The sequence below is a fragment of the Lontra canadensis genome, unplaced genomic scaffold (genome assembly GCF_010015895.1).
Source record: "Lontra canadensis isolate GAN:19392208 unplaced genomic scaffold, GSC_riverotter_1.0 scaffold93, whole genome shotgun sequence".
NCBI classification, from domain to species: Eukaryota; Metazoa; Chordata; class Mammalia; order Carnivora; family Mustelidae; genus Lontra; species Lontra canadensis.
The window spans coordinates 2,958,246-2,977,619 of NW_022631087.1; the positions used below are offsets into that span (position 1 = coordinate 2,958,246).

The window sequence follows — 19,374 nt, forward strand, 5'->3', positions numbered from 1 at the left end:
GCACAGCCCCAGGATGCCAGCCCCCTCTTCACCACCAGTGGGCATGAAGTCCGCACTGCAGGCCCCAGGGTGACCCCAGCAGAGCCCCCGTCACCCCCACACTGAGGCCCGTGCACTAGCGCCTCCAGGAATTCAGAAAGGCGCTCTCTCGTGATCCCAGGAGAGTCACTGTGGGGCTCCGATGTCCTCCCCTAACGGTGTCAGAGACAGGCCTCAAAGCCCGCTCCAGGAGCTGCTGCCGGCCGGCCGGGCCGTCCTGGGCTCAGCAGGCGTGTACCCAGCACCTACGGTGTCCACCCAGCGGGGCAGGGGGCAGCACAGACGGGCCCTCCAAGTAATTACCGAAAAATGTGGTCACTCTTCTAACATCGGGCGGGCAAGACGGGGCTCCAGGAGCGCTAGATAGGCAGGAGGCAGCCTTTGATGTACATGTTGCAGGGCGAACAGAGTGCTGAGGCCAAGACACTGAAGAGAGGAGAGGAAGGGGAGTCAGTCCACTCAGAGGGAACCTCGGAACGCCTCCAGGTGGGAGCGCGTGTTGGAGAAAATGAGGAATTCAGACCACAGGAGCATCCCGGGTCTGGGCCGCCTCCTGGAGGCCAGGCCCTGGACTAGTCGTGGGATGTGGGGCTGAGCCCTACGTGTGGGGGACTTCCACACGGAATTCTGACTGTGTGTGCAGGAGGTAGGAGCCATCGCAGACTCTGAAGCTGGGAGAGGACATCAGATTTGTATTTTATTTTATTTTATTTTATTTTATTTTATTTTATTTTATTTTATTTTTAAGATTTATTTATTTTAGAGAGAGAGCAAGAGAGAATGCCTTGGGGGGAAGGGTAGAGGGAGAGAGAGAGAGAGAGAGAGAATCTCAAACAGACACCATGCTGAGCGTGTAACCCAAGGCGGGGCTCCATCTCAGGACCCTAAGACCATGACCTGAGCTGAGATCAGGAGTCAGATGCTTAACCCACTGAGCCACCCGGGTGCCCCCAGATTTATATTGGAGAAAGAGGGGCTGGTGGCCATGTGGACGATGGGCTGAGGCAGGCGGGGGTGGGCCAGGGGTCCAGAAGCTGTTGTGGGGGGGTATAGCTCAGTGGTAGAGCATTGGACTGCAGAAGCTGTTGTGGGAACCCAGGAGAGAGAAGCTATAGCTGGACTGAGCCGGGGGGGTGGGGAGGGCAGACACACAGTGAAGGTGGAAGGGGCAGGACTCAGTGACCCCTCCAGGGTGAGGGAATGAAGGGTGTTAGGCGTGACCCTGGCAGCAGGGGAAGGGGGAGTGCTGGGGAGTCCGTGTTTCCTGGGGACAGAGTTTTGGTTTAGGAATAGGAAAAAGCTCCTGGGAGAAGCGACTGTGACCATGGCACGACAGTGGAAACATACTCAATGCTACGGAACAACACCTTTAAAATGTTTGAAATGGTAAATCTGTGTTGCATATACTTTACCAGAATATTTTTTTAATGGCCGTGTCACCAAGTGAAAAAGACCATGCGGGACAGTGTATAAAGTGTCAGCTTCGTATGACAAATGCACGTATATTTGCCATCTGTGCTAGGCTGTCTCTGGACGGGGAGATGTGAAACCGCTACCCAGGGTGGTGTCGGTACCTGAGGAGGGGGTTGGAAAACAGGGTGTATGGGTTTCCTGTGGCTGCCGTGGACAGAATGGCTTAGAACAGTACATGTGATGGTCTCACGGTTCTGGAGGCCAGAAGTCCAAAATCAAGGTGTCGACAGGGCTGTGCTCCTTCCAGATCCTCTGGGGGAGGATCCTTCCTTGCCTCTTTTGGCTTCTAGAAGCCCTTGCTATACCTTGGCCTGTGATAGCATCACCCCAATCTCTGCCTCCTCCTCACGTGGCCTTTCTTCTCTCTGTGTCTCCAACCACATTTTCATCTGCTTATGGGGACACCAGTCCTATTGGATTGCGACCCACCTCTTAACTTGATTACATCCAGAAAGACCATTTCCAAAGTGACATTCACAGGTAAGGGGGTGGGGAGCTAGGATGTCAGCATATCAGTGGGGAACGTAATTCAACCCATCCCATGGGGGGAACAGAGATGGGAGGGAGACTCACTTGAATGTTGGATTTTGTAGCTGAAGTACCAATTCCCCTCACCAGATTTTTACAGCATAAAGTCACTCTGGGGTTTCTGTCTTGGGAGCGTGTGTAGCTAGGGATGCTTTTAACAAATACGGGGCAAGGACAATGTGGGGTAAGTAAGAGTGGGTTCAGTTGTGAAAAGGCCCAAGCCAGGGAGAGCTGGCTGTCCACTGAAATGTGAGAGTCTGTGTATGGCTTTTTCCCCAAACCAGCCTGCCCAGGGGTCAGGTGCACTCCCCGAGCTTCTAATAGGGAGGAAGCAGAGCACAGTGCTTAGGAGTGCAGGCCCTGCAGGCTGACTGCCTGAGTTCCAGTCCTGGCTTGACCACTTACTGTCTGTGTGACCTTAGACAAGTTGCTCACCTCTCTGGGCCTCAGTTTCTGTAATTGCAAAACAGGGAATTGCCCACCTCATAAGGTAGTGGGAAGGATCAGATAAAATAATATCCATTTATGGGGCAGCGCCTGAGTGGCTCAGTTGGTTAAACATCCAACTCTTGATTTCCGCTCAGGTTATGATCTCAGGGTCGTGAGATCGAGCCCTGAGTCTGGTTCCATGCTTAGTGTGGAGTCTGCTTCTTCCTCTCCCTCTCCCCTCTGCCCCTCACCCTCTTATTGCTCTCTCTTCCTCCCTCTCTCTCTCCAAAATAAGTAAATAAAATCTTTTAAAAAACTAAATATATATTTATTAGGACAACGTGGCATATAAACCATGTAGCACACCTGTGTCATAGTAAATGCACATTAAAGTGATAAGTGATTATACTTATTCCTCCTCTCAGGTCCAAGAAGGTCTGCTTCTCCTTGTTGCCAAAAACAATAGCCTCAACTTCCTCCGAGAGAGGGGGAGGAGATGAGTATCTTGACGAGATGTGGTAGGATCCCACCGGAGACACGGTTTTTAGCCCAGACTGAGGCCTCCCCCGCCCCCACTGCTGAGGCAGCCACCCCAGCATGCAGCAAGAGAATCAACCTGGCCAGCTAGCTGGGGGCCCCTCTCCCACCCCAGTGACAGGCAAGAGTTTTGAAGGCCATCACTGGCTAGAGTACCCCAGTTACCCCATGTCCTCAAAGCCGTCACACGCCCATCACCACGGCATTGACCCATGAGTGGGGTCACTAGAGGGAAGAGGTAGCAGACGGAAAGGAGGGTGTGTGTGGACGAAGGTCCATATGGCTCCTAATTGGCAGGGCCTTGTCGCAGGTGAGGAAGAAGTTAGGGAAGAGATTAGGGGGCATAGAATATTCCAGAAGAAATGGTCATGCAGCATGGACTGAGACGGCTGGCTTATTTATCTTGTTAGAGCTGGGGCAGAAATCAGATACACCTGAATTGTGGGACCTACCACAGAGCCTGGCGCATAGCTGCGTCTAGTAGGTATTTGTAGAATGAAGGGAGGGAGGGGAGTTGAGTTACTGGGTATGTTGTTGGGACTGAAAGTCAACAGACTAAGACTTTTCCTGGATTAAAGCAGATGCAAAGAGGCTTCATCATGGAGACGTGGGTAGACATGGGAGAGTCAGGTGTCTCGAAGAGAGGTCTCAACTATGGAGGCCTTTGGGGGGGACGCTGGCAGATGAGTGCCCACCGATGTTTTGGGGGCAGCTGAGAGCGCCCCCGGGGAGGGACTGATGCAGAGGAATCGCCGTGACACGAAGGGAGAAAGGCCCGAGGTCGGAGAAGAGCCTTAAGAAGGTGAGGTGGCGGGCGCCGAGGGAGCCCAGGCAGAGGGGGACCACCAGAACCCCAGGCTGCGGCCCCCGCGTCCTGCAAAGAACCGCACTGTCTGCAGCGGCGCTCTCTACGCCTCGGCGTGGGCGGAAACCATATTGCAGGCGACAGACAGTTTGCTAACACTTGGAATTCGTTCTGAGCTTTTAGAATGCTGAAAGCAAAACAGAAACACACTGGATGCTCGCAGCAACACGGAGAACTACGTCTTCAGTGGCATTTGGGGCTTGCTTCCAAACGGGAGCTTCTGACCAAGCTGGCAGTGTGAGGGTCTGTGTCTGCCATTTGGGATTTAGCTTGCAGGAAACAGGGACTTTCCTTTTTTCTTTTTTTGGACTTCTTTTGCGGGGGGTCTCCCCTTGAGTTTGTTAAATTTCTACCCAGGGTGCTTATTTACTTTCCTGCCAGCAAATCTCTCAAACTCTAGTTTAAAATATTATTTATAGGGACACCTGGGTGGTTCAGTGGATTAATAAGCCTCTGCCTTCGGCTCAGGTCATAGTCTCAGGGTCCTGGGATGGAGCCCTGCATCGGGCTCTCTGCTCAGCGGGAAGTCTGCTTCCTCCTCTCTCTGTCTTTTTGCCTGCCTCTCCAACTACTTGAGATCTCTGTCTGTCAAATAAATAAATAAAATCTTTTTTTTTTTTAATTTTATTTTTTATAAACATATATTTTTTTTCCCCAGGGGTACAGGTCTGTGAATCGCCAGGTTTACACACTTCCCCACACTCATCATAGCACATACCCTCCCCAATGTCCATAACAACCCCATCCCCCCCAACCCCCCTCCCCCCAGCAACCCTCAGTTTGTTTTGTGAGATTAAGAGTCACTTATGGTTTATCTCCCTCCCAATCCCATCTTGCTTCATTTACTCTTCTCCTACCCCCTTAACCCCCCATGTTGCATCTCCTCTCCCTCATATCAGGGAGATCATATGATAGTTGTCTTTCTCCGACTGACTTTAAATAAAATCTTTTTTTAAAAATGAATTTAAAAAATAAAATATTATTTATACAGGAACAGTATCTTTCCTTTGCAATCAGTCAGGCAACCAGTACTTTTTACAGAGGTTTGTGCTTGGTACAAAGTACTTAGTACAAAGCCATGACAACAAAGGGGCTCCAGGTAACAAGGAAGGAGTAGGTTCCCTCCTTCCGCATGTCTGTAGTCTTCACAGAGTGCTGTGTGTGCGCACCATTTTTCCAGAATGAACTTCTCTTTCACCTGCTCATTAAGTTGCTCTACAAAATGTTGAGAACCCCCAGACTCGATGATCTCCAAAGATCTCCTTTCTAGCCCTGAAGATTATTCCATCTTGTGGCCTGACGTTAGATAGGAGGATGGGAATGAGACCTTTACCTGTGGGGGAAACGGAGGCACACAAAAATGGAAAGAAATACGTGGAGCGTCAACTCGTGGCCGCTCCTGGATCTTAGCAGATGATAGAGGGAACTAACAATGGAGAACCTGCCTGGGCCAGACACCATCCTGCCTGCCTCTCACACTCTGCTCCACTCAGCTCTACAAGAGGGCTCTGTTTTCCTTGGCTCACCAAGAACACCAGGTCTCTGGGAGGTTAGGATGTCCCACCGTCACATGTAGAATGTGTCCCATCTTGGATTCGAACCAAGTCTGTCTCTGCCAAAGGGCTATCTCCAGTCAGAGAATCAATATGGGGAAATGTGAAAATCACTTTGAATGAGGCCCCCAGATTCGTCTTGAAAGGCTCAGCTTCCGGCCTTTGTTCCTCTTAGAAATTTGGGTGCACGGCCACGTCTCGCACCAACCCAACAGACTCAGCGCCAACCGTTGTCAAAGATCCTTGTGAAGACTTAGCGTGGAAATATTCTACCAGCTGGCCGAGAAACATACAGGAAGGACTCAACTTCACGAGTCACCCTGAAATGCTTTCCAAACCACACCCAGGTATGCATTTGCCACCCATCCGACCAAGCAAAAAAGCTACAGTGTGATGACCCCCGATTTGAGCAAAGATGTAGAACGGTGAGACCACCTCTGTACCACCATGCAGCACTCCGAATCCACTTTCTTTTTTTTTAAGATTTTATTTATTATTTGACAGACAGATCACAAGTAGAGAGGCAGGCAGAGAGAGAGCGGGGGTGGGGTGGGGGAAGCAGGCTCCCCGCTGAACAGAGCCCAATGCAGGGCTCGATCCCAGGACCATGATCTGAGCTGAAGACAGAGGCTTTAACCCACTGAGCCACCCAGGTGCACACCCCCACCCCCCGAATCCACTTTGAAGTAAACTTGAAAACTCATTATTCCACTCTTCCATCTATACCCAAGAGAAACTCTTCTGTATGGAAATAAGGAGGCGTACACAAAGATGTTCATTCTGTATTTATAATAGCAAAATAAAGAAAAAAGAAAAGAAACAAGATGTCTGCAAGACAAGGAATGAATAAAGGTTCATTCAATAGAATACCAGACAGCAGGGAAAATAAATGAACTAGATCTACATGTTCTTACACAGCCAAAACCCCAGAAATGTAATACTGCGTACAAAAAGAGGGGGAAAAAAAGGCAAATCGAGTCAGGATTTTGTATAGTGTGCTAACATTTACATAATGTTTACCAGCGTGCAAAAACGGTTTGTGTATTATCAGGAATTGAGTAAAAGTAGTAAAATGTATGAAACATGCATAAGAATGATAAACGTCAAAGAGAGGAGAGACGGTGATCTCAGGAAGATAGATGACATGATTGAATCAGGAGGGGTGTGTGGTACTTAATGATGCTTTGTTTTTTTCCGCTGGGTTGGGTGGTGAGCATATCGGTGTCATTGTATTACCTTTTCATTTTATGTGTGCCCTAAATTAATTTATTAACAGTAAGAGTTACTTAGCCTGTGTTTGCAACAGCATATTTAGAAGGCCAGTTCTGGGATGTTAACAAGCATGATTTTTTTGAAAGTGACAAGTAGCCCAATAAATTTGGGGAATACTGGCCTAAATAAAAATCAAATAGGGTTTTAAAAAACTCATAGGGCTTTTAACATCCTGGGTTTCTTGTAAGTCCCAAAGAAAAGGTTTTCCTAGTTAAACACTTGACCAGACAGCAAGGGTTGACGAGCTAGAGCTATCTGCCTCCTGTTTTTTGTTTTTTGTTTTTAAAGACTTTATTTATTTGTTTGACAGACAGAGATCACAAGTAGGCAGAGCAGCAGGCAGAGAGAGGAAAGGAAGCAGGCTCCCTGCTGAGCAGAGAGCCCGACTCGGGGCTCAATCGCAGGACCCTGGGATCATGACCTGAGCTGAAGGCAGAGGCTTAACCCACTGAGCCACCCAGGCGCCCCTGCCTCTTGTTTTTATGAATGAAATTTCCTGGACCAGCAGCCATACCCATTTGCTTATTACAGTCTATGGCTGCTTTCACACTTTGCTTTCACATGTGGCAGAGTTGAGCATTAATAAGAGACCTTATGGCCCACGAAGCCTAAAATATTTGCTAGTTGGCCTTTTGCAGAAAACATTTGTGCACCCATCGTAGAGCATCTTATGGGACCAGTGTCACTGGGAGTGTTGGAATTGTCCCATCCGAGCTTTGCCCTTCTACCACAGTAACTGGTGTGTGTATTTATGAACTAGTATCTAGGAGACCCCTTGTTCTTTCTAAATTCCTTGGCAGATGGTGTCTGTACTTTTCTCTTTGACTCTCCAGCACCCAAACCAATAGCTGGTAGGTACTTGGCGCTTCCTGTGTGCTTCCCTGAATTGGTTTTCATTTAAAAACCCACTTGTGGAATGGCTTCATTAGGATACAGAGTCCTTAGCTATAACACAACATACCTATAAAATGCCTGTGCTTTGGATTAGACATGAGTTGGAAATTCTCTCACATGCAACAATAGTCCAGGAGTGATCAGTCTGGGGCTGTTAGGGCAACACCACGCCAGGGACCCAGGCACCTTCCCTCTTGTTGCTCTGCCTTCCCGTAGGTGAGTCCTTCCTTTGTGTGGCCTGATATGGCGGAGCCCACCCACCAGGAATTCCTCGCTTTAGTGGGAAGAGGGAAAGGAGAAGGATCAAGCGGACCCCAGAGATTGCCCACGACACTTCCCTTCCTTCGTGTTGATCAGCACTCAGTCGTGTGGCCACCTCTAATTGCCAGGGAAACCGGGGGAATGTCAGCTTTCTCTGGGCAGCCGTGTGCCCAGCTAAAAATTCAGGTCCGACAACAATACATGGAGGAAATAAAGGACTCTCTGGAGGACAATAATCAGCCTCTGCCAAAAAGGGATACATGAAGGACTTGCCAAAATTAGGGGTGACTTTTCTCTGAAGGATAGGTCTCATTTTCGACTCTTTTAAAATAAGTCATGATGCCAAAACAAGAGCTGGGTGATGATGCCTTATTAGTGTCTACTCAAAAGAACGTGACAGCACCTTCAGAATAAGCACACTAGTTTCATTCTCCTGAGTGTTTATAGCCCTTGCGTTTGAGAGAGATCTTTGTTCACATATTTGAATGGACCCAAAATTTCTGTTTTGCGGGGAGGCAAACACAGTGGGTTCTGCCACTAACTGGCCATCGGCTTCTGAGGAGGAGGAAGGTTCCAGGCCCCCTGGGATCTCTCACAAGACAGAAAAGGTGGGTTAGGAGGAGGACGTGGAATCATACTTTCTTTACCTTCTCTGAAGCAGGTTAATGAGCCGGCCCTTCTCTGTACTTCAGTAGCAGCATTACACAGCAACGAGACACTGTTTTTGGACAAAGATTTCTCCTAGGAACTTTGCACCATTACATGTCTCATTTGCTGCGATAATACTTTTTTTTTTTTTTCCTTAAAAAGGTGCATGGAAAAAAAAATGTTCATGGAGATCTTGGTGTGACTTACTTCAGCACAAAAGAGTCTCAAAGTGTTCATCTCTTTGCTACCCTAAAGAAAAGAAAAAACTCATCAGCTGGGGGCCTAGAAGCCTACGAAAGGGAATTTGACTTTTTGGGCAAACGTGTTGAGGAGGAGGTTCTGGGGGCTGGTATCCAAGTCAGGCCTGTCATCCTCTGAATTGTCATTTCACGATTCATTTCTGAAGGCACCATTTTGTGGTCATGCTTACAGAATCCTGTAATGGGGACTTCTTGATCTATATGAGGTGATGCAAAAAAAATGTTATTACCCTCCACCAGGATTTCTCAACCTCAGCCTTTCTCAACTGTGGACATTTGGGGCTGGATTATTATTGGGTGGGAAGGGGCGGTGCTGTGCACTGCAGGCTGTCAACAGCATCTACCTACCAGACACCAGCAGCCTGTTCTTAGCTGTGACCACCCAGGCTGTGTCCAGATTTTTGCCAAGTGCCCCTGGGAGACAGAGGCACCCAGTTTGAGAATCGCTGCTCTACATAAGTCTAAAGGTATCCATAGAGAGACTTGCCAAATGACCTTAGAGGAAGACACGAGTTCTGTTCCTTGATATATCAGGGACCCCTTCCAATTAGTTAACACTTCTGATCTTAGGAACGTTAGGAGCTGGCCCCAGTGCCCTTGCTCTTGTTCAGCACTGACCTTCTGGGATTCTGCAAGCCGGAGGCGGCTTAGTGGGACTCGTGAGTGCAGGAGGACTTGAAAGAAAGCAAGACACAGGGAGAGGATCTGAGGTGAGGACACCATGTGTGCAGGCAAGAAAGCAGTAAGGAGACGTGTATGTGGCATGGGCAGCGGGCCTCATTGGCTGAAATGGTGAGAAAGAAGAAATGGTTGGGTGGTGAGGAGCTCTCGGGAGGGACAGTTGCAAGAGGGCCTCGAGTTTGAGGCCCGTGCGCGGGAATTTATGTTTCTTTGGCCCCTGCCCAGGACGTGGCGTCTAGTAGTGAACTAGGCAGCATCTGAATAGCATCTAGTGAACGTGGAAGACCTTCTGTAGCACAGACAGGCAGTGGGGTAGGGGTAGGGCGGGAGGAGCAGGGCTCCAGCAACAGCCTGCCTGGTTCCAATCTCTGTCCTACCATCTGCTGGCTCTGGGACCTGGGTGAGTTTCTTAGTCTCTCTGGGCTAAGATACAGATAAATTCTGAAAGATACAGTAAATTCTGCAGGGTTAAAGTAAGGATTTTAAAATATCATATATGTGAATGAGTGTATGTGTGTGCACATATATGTTACATGTATATAGACATGTATACTCCATCACATAATCATTCACAGGTATGTGTAGGATACATTTATATCTGTGTGAGTATATATATGCACAATTAAAATAGTTCCTGGCACACAAGAAATGCTTTGTGAAAAAAAAGAAAAAAAGGAATGCTTTATGTGTTTGCTATTATTATTATTATCATTATTATTTAGGAACCAATAAAATATTTTGAGTATGGAAGCACTTAATAAGTGTATCACACATAATAGGTGATCAGAATGAATTAATGAAGAATTCTTTTTATTACTTTTTAAAAATTATTTTATTTTTTATTAACATATAATGTATTATTCGCCCCAGGGGTACAGGTCTGTGAATCACCAGGTTTACACACTTCACAGCACTCACCATAGCACATACCCTCCCCAATGTCCAGAACCCCACCACCCTCTCCTTACCCCCCTCCCCCCAGCAACCCTCAGTTTGTTTTGTGAGATTAAGAGTCTCTTATGGTTTGTCTCCCTCCCGTAATGAAGATTTCTTAACATATTAGTTCCTTAATATCTCTCTGTGAGTCTAGAACTTACCGCATTCATCCTTCGCTAGTCCAGGGTCCAAACTCAGAGGCCCACGGACAAGCAAAGAACACACGAGTGGACCCAGCATGATAAAAGACAATAGAGAGGACTGGGCACAGGGGTACCCCACATGAAAGTTATCTGCAGCCTGTTTTCAAACAGTGTGTCAGCCAGCAGCATAGGTCTTAGGACTGCCCTGGCCTAGAGTTTGCCCCTCAGCACCCAAGCCCTACACATCTCCCCGCTCCCTGAAGTTCTCCTCCAGTCAGACCTCCTGCACCTCACAGCAAGAGCAGAACGTGGCTTTCTTCTTTGGCTCTTTGAGAACCACTGAGCTGCTTTGTGATAAAAGTGTCAACCAGCAAATTCTTGGCCTTGTTCCCTCTGCCTCCCCAGGCTGACCTCATCCAGATGCCCAATAAACTGAGAAGCTAGAGCCGGGGATAGCAGGGAGCATCTACAGGCCTGATGCACCCCTCAGGACACCCCCCACCCCCCGCCAAGGCAGCCTGGCAGCCACAAACACGCTGAGAGCACAGTCTTGCTTTTGTCCTGTGGGTCACCAGATCCTTATAAACAAAACCCAGGAAACTACTCTCCTACATACCCTATAGGAAAACATACCCTGCCTTGGACCTACAGATGCTCGTATTCTTATCTGGAGACACAGAAATTAGGAAATGGGAGGAAGCAGCCAAATCTGACCCTTTCATTTCAAGGAAATGTACATTTCTCTTCTGATGCATTAAGAGAGTAGCCCTAATGGGCAGTTACTTTCTTAGCTCCTGTATAAGTTAGATGAAAAGAGCATTGCCAAGTTTGGAGATTTAACTAAAATAGATGTTTATTTCTCTGCCATGTAATAGTTCAGCCAGGGCAGGCCGATGGGGCAGCTCTGCTCCACAAGATCCCTTGAAGAGCCCCAACCCTTCCGTCTTGTTGCTCGGTGGCTCCTTGAGAGCAGGTGTCCCCAAACTTGGCCCTTGAGTCAGTCTGGTTTGTTTTTTTTAAATAAAATGTTATGGGAGCACAGTCACACCCATTTGTCTATGGCTGTCCTCTAGCCTAAAGCTGAAAATAGTGACGACCTCTCTCACTAAGAAAAAGTTGGCCAATGCTGCCCTAGCGCATTGGGCTCACCGATGTGGTCAACGCTGGGACGTAGGCAGGTCTGCTTATCTGCTGGGGAGGGGAAGATGGGACTATTATCCCAGGGCTAGAATATTCTTTTTAAGCAGATGACATAGACAGTGGTGTGCTGGTGAAAGTGCAACAACAGGACAGCAGGAGCCATGGCTTGTGGTGTCTGCCAGCTCCCGTGGTGTAAATGCTTCCATGATGGCTGATTTCAGGCTGGCAAGGAGATGTCGCCAACCCAGAATGGGGAAGATACACAGATACACAGCACTGGCTTTCCCAGCCAGTCTGAGCTGGCTCCCACTCCCCAGCAGGACACGCAGTTTCCTGTGTCCCTTCTGCTCATGTTTGTTGGTGTGAACTTTAGCCAAATGGCTGTCACCGGCCACAAGGGGAAATAGAATTTCTAACTGGACAGCCACAAGCCGTGCCAAAAGTCAAAGAGGGCAGAAGATTCTGTGCCGCTCTAAGGGGAGGGGTGGAGAATGGATGCCAGGAGACAGCACTCCTTGCCACACATCTCTTTCCCAGATGATCCTCTTGGCCATGAACAAGAGTTTGAGTGACGTAAGAGCAAAAACAGAGACACTCAAGGGTTGTGATGGAGGAAAGGGGGAAAAGCTGGTGCCAAGGAAGGAATGGTTCATGAGCACCAGAAAACATAGGATCAACTCAGAGAATGTCCATGAAGGAGGCCCCCAAGAACCTGACTAGCCCCACAACCCCATTTTACAGAGGAGAAAAACTGAGGTTGTTGGAGGAAATGCGGTTTATCCAAGGTCACACAGCTGATGGGGGGTACAGCCACGACTTAAAACCACATTTATCTGAGCCTTTACCCTGGCCCTGTTCTGCCTTACCAGTTGCTTTCAGAACTGTTTCTTTAAAGGGCGCTGTGTTCCTCTTGCCTGGCCAAGCTGAGACCCGGCCTCAGAATCCTCCACACCACACTCCAGCAGCCGTACGAACGAATCAGAGTTCGTGCCTCACATGAACCCTGTTTTGCATGCCTGGCTGGGGTGTTGGCCCTTGTTCCTGAAGAGGTGCTGGGGGCGTTGACCGTCCGTGACGTTTCTGTTGCATTTCGGATGGCTGGCCGATGTCCACGTCTTCTAGAAACTCATAGTCTCTGTCAGCATCACACATCCCACATTCCCTAGGCATGGGTCCCTATTCCAAAAGGCCTCGAGAGTAGCCAGGACAGGTTCATGTGCACAGTCTGCCTTGTTCCCCCACAAAACCCGAACGCATACGTCCTGTTCTTCCCATGTTAGAGATGGGGAGGCGGAAGCCCAGAGAGAAGGGGGAGACTTGCCCTGGTTATGCAGCCAGGAGCTAGGCTGTGTTGGGATATACTTCATCAGTAGTTCTCTCTGCCACCCTTCAGCGAGCTTCCTGGGGTCCAGATGAATGAAATCAGCATCGTTGTCTCCTTGACATCATACATCTCTCTGGTATCCCACCAAGGAACATGAAAGGCCGGCTAGTGGAGTCTCAATAAGGACTTAGAGTTAGGGTTAAGCTTCTCGTTTTTCTCCTGGACCCCTCCGTTTTCCATTATGTGGTCACAACTGCAGCCAATAGCCTGCTTCATGTCCTTCCCTGTGCAGCCTGGGAGGGCAGGGCCGGGTCCGGCCAGCTCACTGCTGGTCCCAGCTCTTGACCCTGACCTGCCTGGTGCTGGCACTCAGGGAATGGTACATGGGAATGAATGAATCGTGGCATTTCCCCCAGCTGGGGTAGGATTGGAGGCAGAAGGAGCCAAGTGACTTGAAGGCAAGAGAGTTAATTTCACTTGGTTGCTGCTTCCTGATCGGCAAGATGGGGATACGGGAGCCTCCCTTTTGGGGTTCCTGTGAGGGTCGAAGCAGGACATGAACATGGGCTCAGCAGTCAGAACAGCGGGGCTGAATGACAGCTCTACCACCTATGAGCTGTGTGACCTCGGGCAAGTGACAGAAGCTCTGTGCCTCAGTTTCTCCATCTGTAAAATAAAGACAACAGTGGGATTATTTGGAGGATGAGGTGAGCTCTTACATGGGAAATGTCTAGCACTGGGAAGGCTATCTGTAAATGCCATTGTTCGGATTGACTATAGTGTGTTAGGAAAACTGCAAATCTTTACTCTTTCTTTGACTACTGTAAAAAGGGCAACTAATGTGACTTGGGAACCATACTATAAACCAGATCACAGGTCCTGGGCTCAGGCACCAGAGGGGGACTGCACCCCCCACCCAGAGTCATCCCCACTGTGGGTGAACACCTGTCTGTGCCCCACAATCGCGGGCACTGGCATCTTCCATGAGAGCAGGGCAGAGCGGCTCCACCCCTCCCACAGCCCACCTCCCCCACCCCTGCAGGCTGACCCCTGGCTGCTGCCTCTGGGATGGGCCTGGGAAGCTGCTCTGTCCCAGGCTGCCAGCCTGCTGGTAAGACCAAGGTGGGCAAGAACAACAACACGGAAAGGAAAGTGAGAAGCCTCGGGAACGAGAGCAGAGAGTTCTTGCAAACAAGGCCCCGGTGAGGGCTGGGCTCCACGGCAGCTGGAAAGAGCTGTGGGGGCAAGGAGGGACCTGCCCTGGGACTGAAGAATTGGGAGTGGGAGGATAGGGAGTGGGGGACTTCCAGATGCCTAGTTAAATCCCAGGAAAGAGGATCTACAATCACAAAACAGTGTGCATATACAAATACAAATAAGTATGCATTCTGTGTGCAGTTGTCATCACACACTGTGCTGAGTGGCTCCAAAGCTTTATTTCTTAATCCTCATCACAGATAGAGGCGTAAGTCCCAGTGTTACCATCCCTGCTTTGCAGATGGGAAAAGAGAGGCTTAGACTGGTTAGTTTCCCTGCCCAAGGCAGCAGGCATGAAGCATGGGGCAGGGAGGAAGAGGTTGGGGGTGGTCTGAACTCAGGTCTAAAGCACTAGGTTCTGCCTGCTCTGTGGGAGACAAGCTTTGCTGTCGAACACTCAGACCCATGCCTCAATTTCCTTGTCCAGAGAATGGGAATAATGATAGCAAAGCCTTCAAGGGGAGGTCAGTTGAAGTGGTAGGAATTGAGCGCTCGGTATGGTGGTTGGCACACAGCATACAGTAAGGGCTGGCTTCTTTTTTACTGGTGAGGGCAGGTCATGGTTGTGGGGACTGTTTGGGCCTTTGAGGTTCAGATCCCAGAGTCATGCACAGAAGCCCAGGGATTGCCGGCACCTTGCTAAGAACTGGGCTATACAGAGCGGTTAGTGGGACAGACTCCGGAGCCAGACTGCCTGGGCTTAAATCCCGACTCCTACTTATTAGCTGTGTGACAACGAACAAGTTAATTAATCTCTCTGTGCCCCATTTTTCCCTGTCTGTAAATTTGATAACAATAAAGCCTTCCTCGTGGGGTTATTGTGAGAATTAAACATGTTAACACTTGCCAAAAGTTATAATGTGCCTGGTACGTGGTAAGAACTTGCATTTGTTAAATCGGTAAGATATGTAAAAATGTTAGTGTCTCCATGTTACACGTGAGAAAATGGAATGAGACCGAGTTACCTGTGCAAGGTTAGGCGCACAGCATAAGCAGTTAGTGACAAACCCAGCCTGGCAGGCATCCAAGCCACACCCTTGGAGAGGGGCTTCTAGACTCATTGCTCAGGGAGCCTGGGAACTGCCTGGCACCTTCCAGCATCAGTGGGGTCAGGATTGGTCCTGGGGGTAGGAGAGAAAAGAGGGGCTGGGAGCCTGGCTGGGCAGCCCCCAGCATCCTGAGTGGCTCTGCTCTGCCATTTCCTGCTTGTTGAAATGTTCCAGAAACTGCTTTCTTCGAGCCTCCCTTTCCAACCTCTGTCATCCCCCTCCCTTTCCAACCTCTGTCATCGCTTACAGTTTGCTTGCAAAACCATGCTGAGGCCTGGCAGCTTTTCTGGGGGCCAGGGTCTCCCCACAGGGAAAAGGACTGCCTTTATTCTGGTGGAATTTCTTAGCTGCAGTGTCTCCTTTGAAACCTTAAGAAGCACGATTATTACAGTGTTCTTCAGTCTCCAAGTCTCTGTATTTGGTCCTTCCAAATACAGTGCGTTCTCTCCAGGCTACACCTTGCCTTGTGATTTACCATAACGATTATGATATGCAATCGTGAACACTTCATGAGAACTGTGTGCAAAGCTCTGTACCCTGCTAAGCACCGTACGTGGATTGTCTCATTTAACCCACATCCGAAATCCTAGGACGAAGGTGTTCTTACTAAACTCATTTTACAGATGAGAAAGCTGAAAATCAGAGAGGTTAAGGAACCTGCCCCAAGATCACACAGCCGCTGAGTGGCAGAACTGGGAACCAGAGTTCATGCACACAACTCCCATGTATGCTAGCTTTAAAAATGAATATATGTATAAAATGTGTCTGAGGCCTCAGCTGCTTGCCTGTGTCACTGGGAGTTCATCAGGAGATCAGCAGAAGGCATCACACCCCTCCCCAGTGCTACCTCCTTCCCAGGGGAGCAAAGTCAACCCGCTCACTTGCTGTGCTGGGGCCTCCTTGGAAAACATCTTTCTGAAGTCACATTCTTGAAGGGGTAGACAATATCAAGGCAGTCTCTTGGGGCCAGGGCCCTTGAGAAATCAGAGAAATTGACTACTTCCGTAGCTGACCTCTTAACTTAAATTGATCAGATTTTTTATGGCGTCATTGAAAGCCACTGGAGGGGGAAACCACAGAGTTGATCCCCTTCTGGTGACGCCCCAGGGGACCAGCCTCATAGATTTCTGCATAAATTAGTCCCACCCTTCGGGAGGTGCACATATTTGCCAGGCCCCAAGGGGACCTATTGGTCTTCCATGGCAGATCCTTCCAGGCCTTCCAGAACGAGTAAATGGAGCTCTGAGTCGTGTTTACAAGAGTGTTGCAGGAATTTCAGTGTCGCAGAGGTAAATTTTCTAACAAACCAGGTTGAACAGAAAGCCGCGTTTTCACAAGCCTTTACGGAAAATGTTTCTTACTTGCTTTAGCTGGTAACATTGAGTAACCACAACCTTCACTCACTTTGTACGACTGAGGGATTCTTGAAAAACAGGTGTTTCCCAGGACCTGCTGTAGGGGAAGGGAGGGAAAAGTGGGACAGGATGAGGCCAGAGAGGGAGACAAACCACAGGAGACTCTTAATCTCGGGAAACAAACTGAGGGTTGCCGGAGGGGAGGAGGGTGGGCGGGATGGGGTGGCTGGGTGATGGACATTGGGGGAGGTATGTGCTATGGTGAGTGCTGTGAATTGTGTAAGACTGATGAATCACAGACCTGTACCCTGGGGCAAATAATACATTATATGTTAATTAAAAAAAAAAAGAAGAAGAAGAAGAAAAGGCAGGTGGTGCAGGGCTTTGCTCTCAGTCAAGACCGAATGCTTCAGACACATAAGAGGCACCACAGGACAGATGTGGTCCTGCCCCTAGGAGGCTGAAAACAAACTGTAAGATAGACAGAAAGAATGGAATGCAGTAGTCACAGATTGTGAAAAATGCTAAGAAAGGGGAGGAGGAAATTGGCCAGAGATGGGGTGTGGAAAGGCAGGGAAAGGGGGTACCCTCCTTAGAAGGCCTCCTTTGGACATGACATTTGGGGGGCGAGAAGGAGCCAGCCCCGCAAAGAGCCAGGAGAGGGAAGAGCGAGGATAAAGTCTGCGAGGCAGGAGAGACGCTGGCCAGCGGAGGGCGGCACCTGCTGAAGGACGTGGGGGCGGGCTCCACCCCTGCAGAGCCAGCGGGCCAGGCCCGGGGAGCTGGATTCTAGTCTCAGTACAGGGGGAGGCATGGGAAGGTTTTAAGCAGAGGGACCACACAGTCTTATTTACAATTTAAGCTCACTCTCGCTTGAGAGACTGCTTTGAGCACCTGGGTGGCTCTGTCGGTTGAGTCTCCGACTCTTGATTTCGGCTCAGGTCCTGGTCTCAGGGTCCCGGGATCGAGCCAGGCATCGGGCTCCCTGCTCGGTGGGGAGTCTGCTTGTCTCCCTCTTCCTCTGCTACTCCCCCCACTCATGAGCATGCACTCTCGCTCTCACTCTTTCTCTGAAATAAACAAATCTTTTAAAAAGAGAGAGAGAGAGAGAGAGAGAGACTGGTTTGGATGGAGAGCAGAATGGAAGCAGACGGACCAGTGAGGAGGCCACTGCACTCATCTAGACGAGAGGCCCGTGTTTGGAAGCCATGCTGGAGAGCAGTGGTTGGATTTGGAATTGGGGCGACAAAATCACCCAGCTGATGCCATGGCCATGAGCGTGGGAGAAGGTTGTGGTCTGAGCATCTGGGAGGACAGGGGTGCCATTCACAGAGGGACAGGATGACTGGGGGACAGGTTTGGAGAGTTGGGGGGTTGTGGATGTGTTAAGAAAAAGTTGCAAAAAAGAAAAAGTTGAATTTTAGACACACTACGTTTGAGGGTCCGGGAGACACCAAGGAGTTGCGCTCAAGAAGGCAGTACTATATGGGCTCGTGCTTACCAGCTCTGTGACGGGGGCAGGTTCCTCAGCTCTAGAAGGGGGCTCCTGAGAGCCCTTGTTGTGGGCTTGTCGTGATGACTGTATGACTTCATATGCGGAAAGAGCTTAGATTTCAATAATAAGAACTCAGTGCACGTTAGCTTCCTATAATAACAATTATTATCATCACCATCTTAGCTACAGTAATTTCCTTGCCATTTCTCTTTGTAATTAAAATCAAGGGCCTCTGTAGCTGGAAAACACTTGTGGTGATGTTCTTGGAGTTACTGGCTTATGAGTCTGGGCTCTCAGGGAACATGGGGTAGGGCGTCTGTGTCTCCCTTCTCCTAGCCCCCTATCGTGGTGCCTACACACAGTGGGTGCTCAGTATACATTTCTCCAGTCATGTGGAATTCAACTTGACTCCAGGAAAAAAAAAAAATGCTTATTTGAGAGAGTCAGTCAAGCATGGAGGATAGCAGAAGGGACTTAGACATAGACAGGGGAGAGGAAACTGCAAATTCACGAACAATGACAATTTGTAGCATCTTTGCTCTCAAGAAGGAGGCCCTTGATTTCACAAATCAGCCTCTTCCCAGACTAGATAATGGTCTTTTAGAAGAAAAGTTTTCCCTACCTGCCACCCAGTCAAGGCTCCAGACATGGCCACACAACACATGCAGACCCCAACATTTCCCTCTCCAGAAGCCTCTATTTATGCCCCAGAACCTGGCCCTGTTGCTCTCACCCTCTGCTCTGTCCTGTCCCTTCGGCCTGGACCTTTTTAGTGTGTGTGGGGGGGAGGGGGGGGCTTAGATGCAGCCCATCGCCACACTGGGAATTTCCTCTCTTCCCCTGGAGATGCTGGCTGGGATCCGTGATCTCTCCTTGCGTTCTTTTCAAATCATGGCAGGTGGCTCTGCCTGCTCCCAAATTAAAAAAAATTTTAATTTCAATTTCGGAATTAAACAGCAAATAGCGTTCTAGTGTACTAGAACTTTTATTTGCTAAATCTGGCAACCCTCACTGTGAGAGTCCCAAATCCAAAGCCCCATGCATCACGCCGTATGGCACAAACCCCATCGCATCTTGATGCTTAGACCCAGGGTCCCTCAGTCCTCCCCTCCCCCTCAACCACCCGCGGAGCCCTCCAGCTTCCCTGGCGAGCCCTCCAACAGTGGTGCGTGGTCTTGTCTCCCCTGCCTGCCATGAAAAGGTCTTAATCCTGGAGTTCAGGGTCCTGGCCAGCT

General features: G+C 49.3%; 1 protein-coding gene across 2 annotated transcripts in view; it reads left to right on the forward strand.

The window, feature by feature from the left end:
- BTBD11 (BTB domain containing 11) overlaps nt 1–19,374 on the forward strand; it is a 291,628-nt gene that overhangs the window by 223,836 nt on the left and 48,418 nt on the right. The window lies entirely within an intron of this gene.